The sequence below is a fragment of the Meriones unguiculatus genome, chromosome 12, assembly GCF_030254825.1.
Source record: "Meriones unguiculatus strain TT.TT164.6M chromosome 12, Bangor_MerUng_6.1, whole genome shotgun sequence".
Taxonomy (NCBI): Eukaryota; Metazoa; Chordata; class Mammalia; order Rodentia; family Muridae; genus Meriones; species Meriones unguiculatus.
Genome location: NC_083360.1, coordinates 48,318,745 through 48,333,744, shown reverse-complemented (window position 1 = coordinate 48,333,744; position 15,000 = coordinate 48,318,745). Strand labels below are relative to the sequence as shown.

General features: G+C 42.0%; 1 long non-coding RNA gene across 1 annotated transcript; it reads left to right on the top strand.

The window, feature by feature from the left end:
• Window positions 1-4,472: 4,472 nt before the first annotated feature.
• Window positions 4,473-9,041, top strand: LOC132646822 (uncharacterized). Its single transcript, XR_009585133.1, has 2 exons — window positions 4,473-4,982; window positions 7,764-9,041. It is a non-coding gene; the product is annotated as an uncharacterized LOC132646822 (long non-coding RNA).
• The last annotated feature ends 5,959 nt before the right edge of the window (window positions 9,042-15,000 follow it).

Here is a 15,000-nt window from a genome sequence, read left to right as displayed (position 1 = left end):
TTGTAAACTGAATCACATGTTTGTCACTCGCTCTATTAGGAATACAGGAAAACCGAAAAGTGTTATCTCGCACTGTACGGCACAGAAACAAGTTTCCATTGACAAAACAGAAACGCAAAGCACAACTTTGTAGACTAATTCACATATGTGTCGCCTGTTCAATTATTATAACAGGAAAACTGAAAAGTGATATAACCCTCACCCTAACCCTAACCCTAACCCTAACCCCTAACCCTAACCCTAACCCTAACCCCTAACCCTAACCCTAACCCTAACCCTACCCCCTAACCCTAACCCTAACCCTAACCGTAACCCTAACCATATCCCTTACCCAGCCCTAACCCTAACACTAACCCTAACCCTAACCCTAACCCTAACCCTAACTTGTTCCTAAAAAGTTTCCAAGGAAAGAACATAAATGAAAAGCACTACTTTGTAAACTGAATCACATGTTTGTCACTCGCTCAATTAGGAATACAGGAAAACCGAAAAGTGTTATCTCGCACTGTACGGCACAGAAACAATTTTCCATCGAAAGAACAGAAAAGCAAAGCACAACTTTTTAAACGAATTCACATACGTGTCGCCTGTTCAATTATTGTAACAGGAAAACTGAAAAGTGATATAACGCACTGTACAGCACAGAAACATGTTTCCATCGAAAGAACAGAAACACAAAGCACAACTTTGTAAACTAATTCACATACGTGTCTCCTGTTCAATTATTATAACAGGAAAACTGAAAAGTGATATAACCCTCACCCTAACCCTAACCCTAACCAAAAGCCCCTAACCCTAACCCTAACCCTAACCCTAACCCTAACCCCTAACCCTAACCCTAACCCTAACCGTAACCCTAACAATATCCCTTACCCAGCCCTAACCTAACCTAACTCTAACCCTAACCCTAACCCTAACCCTAACCCTAATCCTAACCCTAACCCTAACCCTAACCCTAACTTGTTCCTAACAGGAACAAGTTTCCAAGGAAAGAACGTAAATATGAAGCACTACTTTGTAAACTGAATCACATGTTTGTCACTCGCTCAATTAGGAATACAGGAAAACCGAAAAGTGTTATCTCGAACTCTACGGCACAGAAACAAGTTTCCATTGAAAGAACAGAAACTCAAAGCACAACTTTGTAAACTAATTCACATATGTGTCGCCTGTTCAATTATTATAACAGGAAAACTGAAAAGTGATATAACCCTAACCCTAAAACTAACCCTAAGCCCCTAACCCTAACCCTAACCCTAACCCCTAACCCTAACCCTAACCCTAACCCTATCCCTAAACCCTAACCCTAACCCTAACCCTAACCTTAACCCTAACCATATCCCTTACCCAGCCCTAACCTAACCCTAACCCTAACCCTAACCCTAACCCTAACCTTAACGTGTTCCTAAAAAGTTTCCAAGGAAAGAACATAAATGAAAAGCACTACTTTGTAAACTGAATCACATGTTTGTCACTCGCTCAATTAGGAATACACGAAAACCGAAAAGTGTTATCTCGCACTGTACGGCACAGAAACAAGTTTCCATTGAAATAACAGAAACTCAAAGCACAACTTTGTAAACTACTTCACATATGTGTCGCCTGTTCAATTATTATAACAGGAAAACTGAAAAGTGATATAACCCTCACCCTAACCCTAACCCTAACCAAAGCCCCTAACCCTATCCCTAACCCTAACCCTAACCCTAACCAATAACCCTAACCCTAACCCTAACCCCTAACCCTAACCCTAACCCTAACCGTAACCCTAACCATATCCCTTATTCAGCCCTAACCTAACCCTAACTCTAACCCTAACCCTAACCCTAACCCTATCCCTAATCCTAACCCTAACCCTAACCCTAACCCTAACTTGTTCCTAACAGGAACAAGTTTCCAAGGAAAGAACGTAAATATAAAGCACTACTTTGTAAACTGAATCACATGTTTGTCACTCGCTCAATTAGGAATACAGTAAAACCGAAAAGTGTTATCTCGAACTCTATGGCACAGAAACACGTTTCCATCGAAAGAACAGAAACGCAAAGCACAACTTTGTAAACTAAATCACATATGTGTCGCCCGTTCAATTATTACAACAGGAAAACTGAAAAGTGATATATGACATTGTACAGCACAGGAACAAGTTTCAAATGAAAGAACAAAATAGAAAATCACTAATTTTTAAACTAAATCACGTGTGTGTCGCTCACTCAATTAGGAATACGGGAAAACTGAAAAGGGTTATCTCGCACTGTACGGCACAGAAACAAGTTTCCATTGAAATAACAGAAACTCAAAGCACAACTTTGTAAACTAATTCACATATGTGTCGCCTGTTCAATTATTATAACAAGAAAACTGAAAAGTGATATAACCCTCACCCTAACCCTAACCCTAACCCTAACCCCTAACCCTAACCCTAACCCTAACCCTAACCCCTAATTCTAACTCTAACCCTAACCCTAACCCTAACCCTAACTTGTTCCTAAAAAGTTTCCAAGGAAAGAACATAAATGAAAAGCACTACTTTGTAAACTGAATCACATGTGTGTCACTCGCTCAATTAGGAATACAGGAAAACCGAAAAGTGTTATCTCGCACTGTACGGCACAGAAACAATTTTCCATCGAAAGAACAGAAAAGCAAAGCACAACTTTTTAAACGAATTCACATACGTGTCGCCTGTTCAATTATTATACCAGGAAAACTGAAAAGTGATATAACGCACTGTACAGCACAGAAACATGTTTCCATCGAAAGAACAGAAAAACAAAGCACAACTTTGTAAACTAATTCACATACGTGTCGCCCTTTCAATTATTACAACAGGAAAACTGAAAAGTGATATAACCCTCACCCTAACCCTAACCGTAACCCAAAGCCCCTAACCCTAACCCTAACCCTAACCCTAACCCCTAACCCTAACCCTAACCCTAACCCTAACCCTAACCCCTAACCCTAACCCTAACCCTAACCTAATTCACATATGTGTCGCCTGTTCAATTATTATAACAGGAAAACTGAAAAGTGATATAACCCTCACCCTAACCCTAACCCTAACCCCTAACCCTAACCCTAACCCTAACCCTAACACCTAACCCTAACCCTAACCCTAACCCTATCCCCTAACCATATCCCTTACCCAGCCCTAACCTAACCCTAACCCTAACCCTAACCCTAACCCTAACTTGTTCCTACAAGTTTCCAAGGAAAGAACGTAAATGAAAAGCACTACTTTGTAAACTGAATCACATGTGTGTCACTCGCTCAATTAGGAATACACGAAAACCGAAAAGTGTTATCTCGCACTGTACGGCACAGAAACAATTTTCCATCGAAAGAACAGAAAAAGCAAAGCACAACTTTTTAAACGAATTCACATACGTGTCGCCTGTTCAATTATTATAACAGGAAAACTGAAAAGTGATATAACGCACTGTACAGCACAGAAACATGTTTCCATCGAAAGAACAGAAACACAAAGCACAACTTTGTAAACTAATTCACATACGTGTCGCCTGTTCAATTATTATAACAGGAAAACTGAAAAGTGATATAACGCACGGTACAGCACAGGAACAAGTTTCCATCGAAAGAACAGAAAAGCAAAGCACAACTTTTTAAACGAATTCACATACGTGTCGCCTGTTCAATTATTATAACAGGAAAACTGAAAAGTGTTATCTCGCACTGTACTGCACAGAAACAAGTTTCCATCGAAAGAACAGAAACGCAAAGCACAACTTTGTAAACTAAATCACATACGTGTCGCCCGTTCAATTATTACAACAGGAAAACTGAAAAGTGATATATGACATTGTACAGCACAGGAACAAGTTTCAAATGAAAGAACAAAAAAGAAAATCACTAATTTGTAAACTAAATCACGTGTGTGTCGCTCACTCAATTAGGAATACGGGAAAACTGAAAAGTGTTATCTCGCACTGTATGGCACAGAAACAAATTTCTATTGAAATAACAGAAACTCAAAGCACAACTTTGTAAACTTATTCACATATGTGTCGCCTGTTCAATTATTATAACAGGAAAACTGTAAAGTGATATAACCCTCACCCTAACCATAACCCTAACCCAAAGCCCCTAACCCTAACCCTAACCCTAACCCTATCCCAAACCCCTAACCCTAACCCTAACCCTAACCCTAACCCTAACCCCTAACCCTAACCCTAACCCTAACCGTAACCCTAAACATATCCCTTACCCAGCCCTAACCTAACCCTAACCCTAACCCTAACTTGTTCCTAACAGGAACAAGTTGTTTGTCACTCGCTCAATTAGGAATACAGGAAAACCGAAAAGTGTTATCTCGCACTGTACGGCACAGAAACAAGTTTCCATCGAAAGAACAGAAACGCAAAGCACAACTTTGTAAACTAAATCACATACGTGTCGCCCGTTCAATTATTACAACAGGAAAACTGAAAAGTGATATAACCCTCTGTGGGGAGCCGAGACTCAGATGCCACTAGCTGGCGCTGACATCTTGCCCTCAAAACTTAAACCTCCAGGGTGCACGCGCAGATGCGTATACACGCTAAAGATTGCGTGAGCACGCTAAGGATTGCGTGGGCACGCCGGTAAGAGTGAGCAGCCAACCAGGGTATTGACACGTCACAAGGCCGCTAGCATAATGGTCCTAGTCATCAGGCGGGGTAAAAGTAAGCAGCCAGTCAGGGTATTCACACGTCACTCAGGTGCGACCCCGGCTTATATAAACAGCGCTACTCCGGGGCCCGTCCTCTCCTTCGATCTCTTCCCCGTTTCCCCGCCCGGGGCCGCGGCCCTCGGGAAGCCGCCCGCGCCCACGAGGTGGCCGGGCGGCCTCTCTCTCCCCTCTTCATCGCGTGACTAATAAAGTTTACTGCGGAAGGATTCCTGTGGTCGCGTGCGTTTCTGCCGGCGAAACATTCACGCGGCGGCTCCCAACATCTGGTGCTGAAACCCGGGAACATTGCTGGGTAAGGAGGGCCCCCTTTAGCGGGGAGGAATTCAGAACCGCAACATTAAGGTTTGTCCTGAAAGACATGTTCGATCTCGACTTATCCCGTTTCTCATTTCGGCTAGCGGAAGCCCTTATGGCCTTCTCTGCTGTGATAGCCGCCATAGCTTTCCTTTTTTTGGTCTCGTGCAAATTCAAGGACTGCCTCGGGAGAAAGAGGAGTAGCAGGAGATTAAGGATAGGGGGGTTGCAAGACAACATGCCAGAATCAGGACGTGAGATGAGGTTAAGGGTCCCAATGGATAGAGATAGGGACGTCTCTAAGAAAAAAGGCCCTTCTGTGGACGTTAAAGCCACGGAAGAGAGAGGTCAGGGAAAGGACGCCCTGGTAATAAGAGGTAAAAGAAAAAGAAAAAACCCAATAAAAAGGCCTCTTTATCCAATAAGATTAAAATTCCCGCTAAATGCCTGGGCGCAGCCATCTTGGCTTTCATCAGAGGCTTCCACGTGGCTGGCAACTGGGCGCAGCCATCTTGGCTTTGGGAAAAATGGGTGGGACCTTGGGTATGTCAGCGGTCCCCACGTGGCCGGCGCCATCTTTGATTCAGGCTAGGAGGCCCCTGCCTCCCATGTGCTCTCCATATAATTCATTTAAAAGACTGGTGATTGTTCATTACAAAATGTTTTTATGCTCTTTTAAAAAAAAAAAAAATTCTAGCTAATAGGTTTGATATGGCTAAAATAATTTTTACAGTTTAAAATTGTTCTGTTAAGCAGTTAATTTTAAAGCTTGTTTAATCATTAAAAAATTTTGGTTGTGGGGGATTATAGATGCTCCACAGTGTTTACTGTATCAGCAACACCTGGTGGCTGTACTTGGTGTTGTCAGTCACAGCCTGCTAATGCTAACACATGGCCTGCCGCCATAATGGTTCAGCAATTAAAGGCACGTAAAGCTGTAGTTTGGCTGCCATGTTTGTTTAGGGTTTCCAGCTAAGTTTAGGGTTTCCAGCTGAGTTCAGTTACACGTGGCCAGCCACCATACTGGTCCGGAGATAAAGAGGGTAAAGCTATGAATTTGCCACCATTCTGTTCAGGTACTGTTCAATTTTATTTAAAGATTCCTTCTGCTAAATTAAAGCCCCTATTTGATATTTTGGAAGGGGATGTTCATATTTCTTCACCCAGAGCCTTAACACCGGCTGCAAGCCACGCTCTGCGAGTGGTAGAAAATGCTTTACAAGATGCCCAATTAAAACGTGTAGATAAAACTAAGGCCTTTGACCTGTGTGTCATTAAAACTAAACATTTGCCAACTGCTATATTATGGCAAGGTGGGTCCTTAGTGTGGGTTCATCCCAATGCCTCTCCTACAAAAATTATTGAATGGTATCCGGATGCAGTCGCTCAACTCGCACTTCGTGGGTTAAAAACAGCCATTACATACTTTGGGAGGGAGCCAAAGTCTTTAATAGTGCCTTATACGGCTCACCAAGTTCAGGTATTAACTGCTACCTCTGATATTTGGGCGGTGCTGGTTACCTCTTTTAGTGGTTCAATTGATAATCATTATCCAAAACATCCTATTTTGCAATTTGCCTTAACTCAGGAGGTAGTCTTCCCGCATGTAACGTCCCAAAAGCCACTTCGGGATGGACTGGTAGTCTATACAGATGGGTCAAAAACAGGAATAGGAGCTTATGTGGTTAATAATAAAGTTATTTCTAAGCAATATCATGAGACCTCGCCTCAAATTGTGGAATGTTTAGTGGTGTTAAAAGTTTTAAAAAAATTTCCAGGTCCCTTAAATATTGTTTCTGATTCTAGTTATGTGGTAAATGCAACCAAAATCTTAGAGGCTGCTGGATTAATTAAAGCGTCTAGCAAGCTTGCAAAAATTTTTCAAAAGATTCAGTTTGCCTTAATTACCAGAAGATACCCTGTTTTTATTACACACATCAGGGCTCATTCCGGTCTACCGGGGCCCATGTCCCGTGGAAACGACCTGGCAGATCGAGCCACAAAGATGATTGCATTTGCCCTCCTTTCAAATTTAAAATTGGCTAAGGAGTTTCATAAAAGATTTCATGTTACAGCTGAGACATTGCGTAATCGATTTAACATAACTAGAAAGAAAGCTAGAGATATTGTTACCCAATGTCAAAATTGCTGTCAGTTCTTAACTGTGCCTCATGTTGGGATTAATCCCAGAGGAATCTGTCCACTACAAGTGTGGCAGATGGATGTCACCCACATTTCATTTTTTGGTAAACTTCAATACTTGCATGTTTCTGTTGATACTTGCTCTGGAGTTATGTTTGCTTCTCCCCTGACTGGAGAAAAGGCAGCCCATGTTATTCAACATTGCCTGGAGGCATAGAGTGCCTGGGGAAAGCCCAAAATTCTAAAAACTGACAATGGGCCAGCCTATACTTCTCAAAAATTTAAACAGTTTTGTCATCAGATGGAAATAACCCATCTCACAGGGCTCCCCTACAACCCCCAAAGCCAGGGCATCATTGAACGTGCTCACCGCACCCTAAAATCCTATTTAATAAAACAAAGGGGAGGAGTCCAGGAGGCTCTGCCCTCAGTGCCACGAGTGACGGTTTCACTGGCACTCTTCACTCTCAATTTTTTAAATTTGGACAGTCAAGGCCATTCGGCTGCTGATCGCCACTGTTCAGGGCCTAACAGGCCCAAGGAGATGATTATATGGAAGGATGTCTTAACTGGACAGTGGAAAGGCCCGGATCCTATTTTAATAAGATCCAGGGGAGCTGTCTGTGTTTTTCCACAGGAAGAAAACAATCCATTCTGGGTACCGGAGCGCCTCACGCGAAAGCTCGTGACAGCTGAAGATGATCTTCCAACAGACACACCTGCTACTGCTGAAAGAATCAAGGACAGCGAGGAGGACCACTAATTCTACTCGAGTGGATTCATTGCCCACAGACTGGCTTTACCCTGGGTTTCTTCTGCCTTTTCTTACTTCAGATTGGGTGGGGGTCGGAATGTTTGGTGTAGCATTGTGTCGTGGCTTAGTGTTTTTTACTCTGGTTGTTCTGCAAACTCTATACCCAAAAAAAACGTGACTAGGTCGCAATCGCGCAAGCACTAGCACCCTTGGAACAAGGATCGTCTCCCAAAAATTTGGTTATCCATGTTAAAAAATTAAAACAGACTGTGACACTCAGTCGATGCACCTCAGGGGTTTCACCCATTGCACTGAGTCGATGAGTGATCCAGGTTAATGTTGCCTTTGCCTAAACGGTTATGGTACCTAGACAGGAGGGTGACAGCTCTTGCACTCCCTGGAATTTTATTCCATTGCACGGGAATGAGTGTCACCTCCTTTCTGAGATGTGGTACCTAGACAGGAGGGTGACAGCTCTTGCACTCCCTGGAATTTTATTCCATTGCACGGGAATGAGTGTCACCTCCTTTTAAAAATCTTCTCCCCTAGCCCCTGCACCCAGAGGACTTGTTTCCATTGCACCTGGTGGGGTAAGGGAGTAATCTAAAGCTTTTGATCGCTTACTCCCCAAAGAAGGAGTTTGCTTGATCGAGCTTAGGGCCCTCTTGTACCGTGCTTATAGGCTTTTAGGCAGTTTTCATTTATTTATTTATAACAAAAAGGGAGATGTGGGGAGCCGAGACTCAGATGCCACTAGCTGGCGCTGACATCTTGCCCTCAAAACTTAAACCTCCAGGGTGCACGCGCAGATGCGTATAAACGCTAAAGATTGCGTGAGCACGCTAAGGATTGCGTAGGCACGCCGGTAAGAGTGAGCAGCCAACCAGGGTATTGACACGTCACAAGGCCGCTAGCATAATGGTCCTAGTCATCAGGCGGGGTAAAAGTAAGCAGCCAGTCAGGGTATTCACACGTCACTCAGGTGCGACCCCGGCTTATATAAACAGCGCTACTCCGGGGCCCGTCCTCTCCTTCGATCTCTTCCCCGTTTCCCCGCCCGGGGCCGCGGCCCTCGGGAAGCCGCCCGCGCCCACGAGGTGGCCGGGCGGCCTCTCTCTCCCCTCTTCATCGCGTGACTAATAAAGTTTACTGCGGAAGGATTCCTGTGGTCGCGTGCGTTTCTGCCGGCGAAACATTCACGCGGCGGCTCCCAACAACCCTCACCCTAACCCTAACCCAAAGCCCCTAACCCTAACCCTAACCCTAAACATAACCCTAACCCTAACCCTAACCCTAACCGTAACCCTAACCATATCCCTTACCCAGCCCTAACCTAACCCTAACCCTAACCCTAACTTGTTCCTAACAGGAAAAAGTTTCCAAGGAAAGAACGTAAATATAAAGCACTACTTTGTAAACTGAATCACATGTTTGTCACTCGCTCAATTAGGAATACAGGAAAACCGAAAAGTGTTATCTCGAACTCTACGGCACAGAAACAAGTTTCCATCGAAAGAACAGAAACGCAAAGCACAACTTTGTAAACTAAATCACATATGTGTCGCCCGTTCAATTATTACAACAGGAAAACTGAAAAGTGATATATGACATTGTACAGCACAGGAACAAGTTTCAAATGAAAGAACAAAAAAGAAAATCACTAACTTGTAAACTAAATCACCTGTGTGTCGCTCACTCAATTAGGAATACGGGAAAACTGAAAAGGGTTATCTCGCACTGTACGGCACAGAAACAAGTTTCCATTGAAATAACAGAAACTCAAAGCACAACTTTGTAAACTAATTCACATATGTGTCGCCTGTTCAATTATTATAACAGGAAAACTGAAAAGTGATATAACCCTCACCCTAACCCTAACCCTAACCCCTAACCCTAACCCTAACCCCTAACCCTAACCCTAACCCTAACCCTAACCCTACCCCCAAACCCTAACCCCAACCCTAACCGTACCCCTAACCATATCCCTTACCCAGCCCTAACCTAACCCTAACCCTAACCCTAACCCTAACCCTAACACTAACTTGTTCCTAAAAAGTTTCCAAGGAAAGAACATAAATGAAAAGCACTACTTTGTAAACTGAATCACATGTGTGTCACTCGCTCAATTAGGAATACAGGAAAACCGAAAAGTGTTATCTCGCACTGTACGGCACAGAAACAATTTTCCATCGAAAGAACAGAAAAGCAAAGCACAACTTTTTAAACGAATTCACATACGTGTCGCCTGTTCAATTATTATACCAGGAAAACTGAAAAGTGATATAACGCACTGTACAGCACAGAAACAAGTTTCCATCGAAAGAACAGAAACGCAAAGCACAACTTTGTAAACTAAATCACATATGTGTCGCCCGTTCAATTATTACAACAGGAAAACTGAAAAGTGATATATGACATTGTACAGCACAGGAACAAGTTTCAAATGAAAGAACAAAAAAGAAAATCACTAACTTGTAAACTAAATCACCTGTGTGTCGCTCACTCAATTAGGAATACGGGAAAACTGAAAAGGGTTATCTCGCACTGTACGGCACAGAAACAAGTTTCCATTGAAATAACAGAAACTCAAAGCACAACTTTGTAAACTAATTCACATATGTGTCGCCTGTTCAATTATTATAACAGGAAAACTGAAAAGTGATATAACCCTCACCCTAACCCTAACCCTAACCCTAACCCCTAACCCTAACCCTAACCCTAACCCCTAACCCTAACCCTAACCCTAACCCTACCCCCAAACCCTAACCCCAACCCTAACCGTACCCCTAACCATATCCCTTACCCAGCCCTAACCTAACCCTAACCCTAACCCTAACCCTAACCCTAACACTAACTTGTTCCTAAAAAGTTTCCAAGGAAAGAACATAAATGAAAAGCACTACTTTGTAAACTGAATCACATGTGTGTCACTCGCTCAATTAGGAATACAGGAAAACCGAAAAGTGTTATCTCGCACTGTACGGCACAGAAACAATTTTCCATCGAAAGAACAGAAAAGCAAAGCACAACTTTTTAAACGAATTCACATACGTGTCGCCTGTTCAATTATTATACCAGGAAAACTGAAAAGTGATATAACGCACTGTACAGCACAGAAACAAGTTTCCATCGAAAGAACAGAAACGCAAAGCACAACTTTGTAAACTAAATCACATATGTGTCGCCCGTTCAATTATTACAACAGGAAAACTGAAAAGTGATATATGACATTGTACAGCACAGGAACAAGTTTCAAATGAAAGAACAAAAAAGAAAATCACTAACTTGTAAACTAAATCACCTGTGTGTCGCTCACTCAATTAGGAATACGGGAAAACTGAAAAGGGTTATCTCGCACTGTACGGCACAGAAACAAGTTTCCATTGAAATAACAGAAACTCAAAGCACAACTTTGTAAACTAATTCACATATGTGTCGCCTGTTCAATTATTATAACAGGAAAACTGAAAAGTGATATAACCCTCACCCTAACCCTAACCCTAACCCTAACCCCTAACCCTAACCCTAACCCTAACCCCTAACCCTAACCCTAACCCTAACCCTACCCCCAAACCCTAACCCCAACCCTAACCGTACCCCTAACCATATCCCTTACCCAGCCCTAACCTAAACCTAACCCTAACACTAACCCTAACCCTAACACTAACTTGTTCCTAAAAAGTTTCCAAGGAAAGAACATAAATGAAAAGCACTACTTTGTAAACTGAATCACATGTGTGTCACTCGCTCAATTAGGAATACAGGAAAACCGAAAAGTGTTATCTCGCACTGTACGGCACAGAAACAATTTTCCATCGAAAGAACAGAAAAGCAAAGCACAACTTTTTAAACGAATTCACATACGTGTCGCCTGTTCAATTATTATACCAGGAAAACTGAAAAGTGATATAACGCACTGTACAGCACAGAAACATGTTTCCATCGAAAGAACAGAAAAACAAAGCACAACTTTGTAAACTAATTCACATACGTGTCGCCCGTTCAATTATTACAACAGGAAAACTGAAAAGTGATATAACCCTCACCCTAACCCTAACCGTAACCCAAAGCCCCTAACCCTAACCCTAACCCTAACCCCTAACCCTAACCCTAACCCTAACCCTAACCCCTAACCCTAACCCTAACCCTAACCTAATTCATATATGTGTCGCCTGTTCAATTATTATAACAGGAAAACTGAAAAGTGATATAACCCTCACCCTAACCCTAACCCTAACCCTAACCCTAACCCTAATCCTAACCCTAACCCTAACCCTAACCCTAACTTGTTCCTAAAAGGAACAAGTTTCCAAGGAAAGAACGTAAATAAAAAGCACTACTTTGTAAACTGAATCACATGTTTGTCACTAGCTCAATTAGGAATACAGGAAAACCGAAAAGTGTTATCTCGAACTCTACGGCACAGAAACAAGTTTCCATAGAAAGATCAGAAACGCAAAGCACAACTTGTAAACTAAATCACATATGTGTCGCCCGTTCAATTATTACAACAGGAAAACTGAAAAGTGATATATGACATTGTACAGCACAGGAACAAGTTTCAAATGAAAGAACAAAAAAGAAAATCACTAATTTGTAACAAAATCACGTGTGTGTCGCTCACTCAATTAGGAATACGGGAAAACTGAAAAGGGTTATCTCGCACTTTACGGCACAGAAACAAGTTTCCATTGAAATAACAGAAACTCAAAGCACAACTTTCTAAACTAATTCACATATGTGTCGCCTGTTCAATTATTATAACAGGAAAACTGAAAAGTGATATAACCCTCACCCTAACCCTAACCCTAACCCTAACCCTAACCCTATCCCAAACCCCTAACCCTAACCCTAACCCTAACCCTAACCCTAACCCTAACCCCTAACCCTAACCCTAACCCAAACCGTAACCCTAAACATATCCCTTACCCAGCCCTAACCTAACCCTAACCCTAACCCTAACTTGTTCCTAACAGGAACAAGTTATTTGTCACTCGCTCAATTAGGAATACAGGAAAACCGAAAAGTGTTATCTCGCACTGTACGGCACAGAAACAAGTTTCCATCGAAAGAACAGAAACGCAAAGCACAACTTTGTAAACTAAATCACATACGTGTCGCCCGTTCAATTATTACAACAGGAAAACTGAAAAGTGATAAAACCCTCACCCTAACCCTAACCCTAACCCAAAGCCCCTAACCCTAACCCTAACCCTAAACCTAACCCTAACCCCTAACCCTAACCCTAACCCTAACCCTAACCCCTAACCCTAACCCTAACCCTAACTTGTTCCTACAAGTTTCCAAGGAAAGAACCTAAATGAAAAGCACTACTTTGTAAACTGAATCACATGTGTGTCACTCGCTCAATTAGGAATACAGGAAAACCTAAAAGTGTTATCTCGCACTGTACGGCACAGAAACAATTTTCCATCGAAAGAACAGAAAAAGCAAAGCACAACTTTTTAAACGAATTCATATACGTGTCGCCTGTTCAATTATTATAACAGGAAAACTGAAAAGTGATATAACGCACTGTACAGCACAGAAACATGTTTCCATCGAAAGAACAGAAACACAAAGCACAACTTTGTAAACTAATTCACATACGTGTTGCCTGTTCAATTATTATAACAGGAAAACTGAAAAGTGATATAACGCACGGTACAGCACAGGAACAAGTTTCCATCGAAAGAACAGAAAAGCAAAGCACAACTTTTTAAACGAATTCACATACGTGTCGCCTGTTCAATTATTATAACAGGAAAACTGAAAAGTGTTATCTCGCACTGTACTGCACAGAAACAAGTTTCCATCGAAAGAACAGAAACGCAAAGCACAACTTTGTAAACTAAATCACATACGTGTCGCCCGTTCAATTATTACAACAGGAAAACTGAAAAGTGATATATGACATTGTACAGCACAGGAACAAGTTTCAAATGAAAGAACAAAAAAGAAAATCACTAATTTGTAAACTAAATCACCTGTGAGTCGCTCACTCAATTAGGAATACGGGAAAACTGAAAAGTGTTATCTCGCACTGTAAGGCACAGAAACAAATTTCCATTGAAATAACAGAAACTCAAAGCACAACTTTGTAAACTACTTCACATATGTGTCGCCTGTTCAATTATTATAACAGGAAAACTGAAAAGTGATATAACCCTCACCCTAACCCTAACCCTAACCCGAAGCCCCTAACCCTAACCCTAACCCTAACCCTAACCCTAACCCCTAACCCTAACCCTAACCCTAACCCTAACCCCTAACCCTAACCCTAACCCTAACCCTAACCCTAACCGTAACCCTAACCATATCCCTTACCCAGCCCTAACCTAACCCTAACCCTAACCCTAACCCTAACTTGTTCCTAACAGGAAAAAGTTTCCAAGGAAAGAACGTAAATATAAAGCACTACTTTGTAAACTGAATCACATGTGTGTCACTCGCTCAATTAGGAATACAGGAAAACCGAAAAGTGTTATCTCGCACTGTACGGCACAGAAACAAGTTTCCATCGAAAGAACAGAAACGCAAAGCACAACTTTGTAAATTAAATCACATATGTGTCGCCCGTTCAGTTATTACAACAGGAAAACTGAAAAGTGATATATGACATTGTACAGCACAGGAACAAGTTTCAAATGAAAGAACAAAAAAGAAAATCACTAATTTGTAAACTAAATCACGTGTGTGTCGCTCACTCAATTAGGAATACGGGAAAACTGAAAAGGGTTATCTCGCACTGTACGGCACAGAAACAAGTTTCCATTGAAATAACAGAAACTCAAAGCACAACTTTGTAAACTAATTCACATATGTGTCGCCTGTTCAATTATTATAACAGGAAAACTGAAAAGTGATATAACCCTCACCCTAACCCTAACCCTAACCCTAACCCCTAACCCTAACCCTAAACCTAACCCCTAACCCTAACCCTAACCCTAACCCTACCCCCTAACCCTAACCCCAACCCTAACCGTAACCCTAACCATATCCCTTACCCAGCACTAACCTAACCCTAACCCTAACCCTAACCCTAACACTAACTTGTTCCTAAAAAGTTTCCAAGGAAAGAACATAAATGAAAAGCACTACTTTGTAAACTGAATCACAT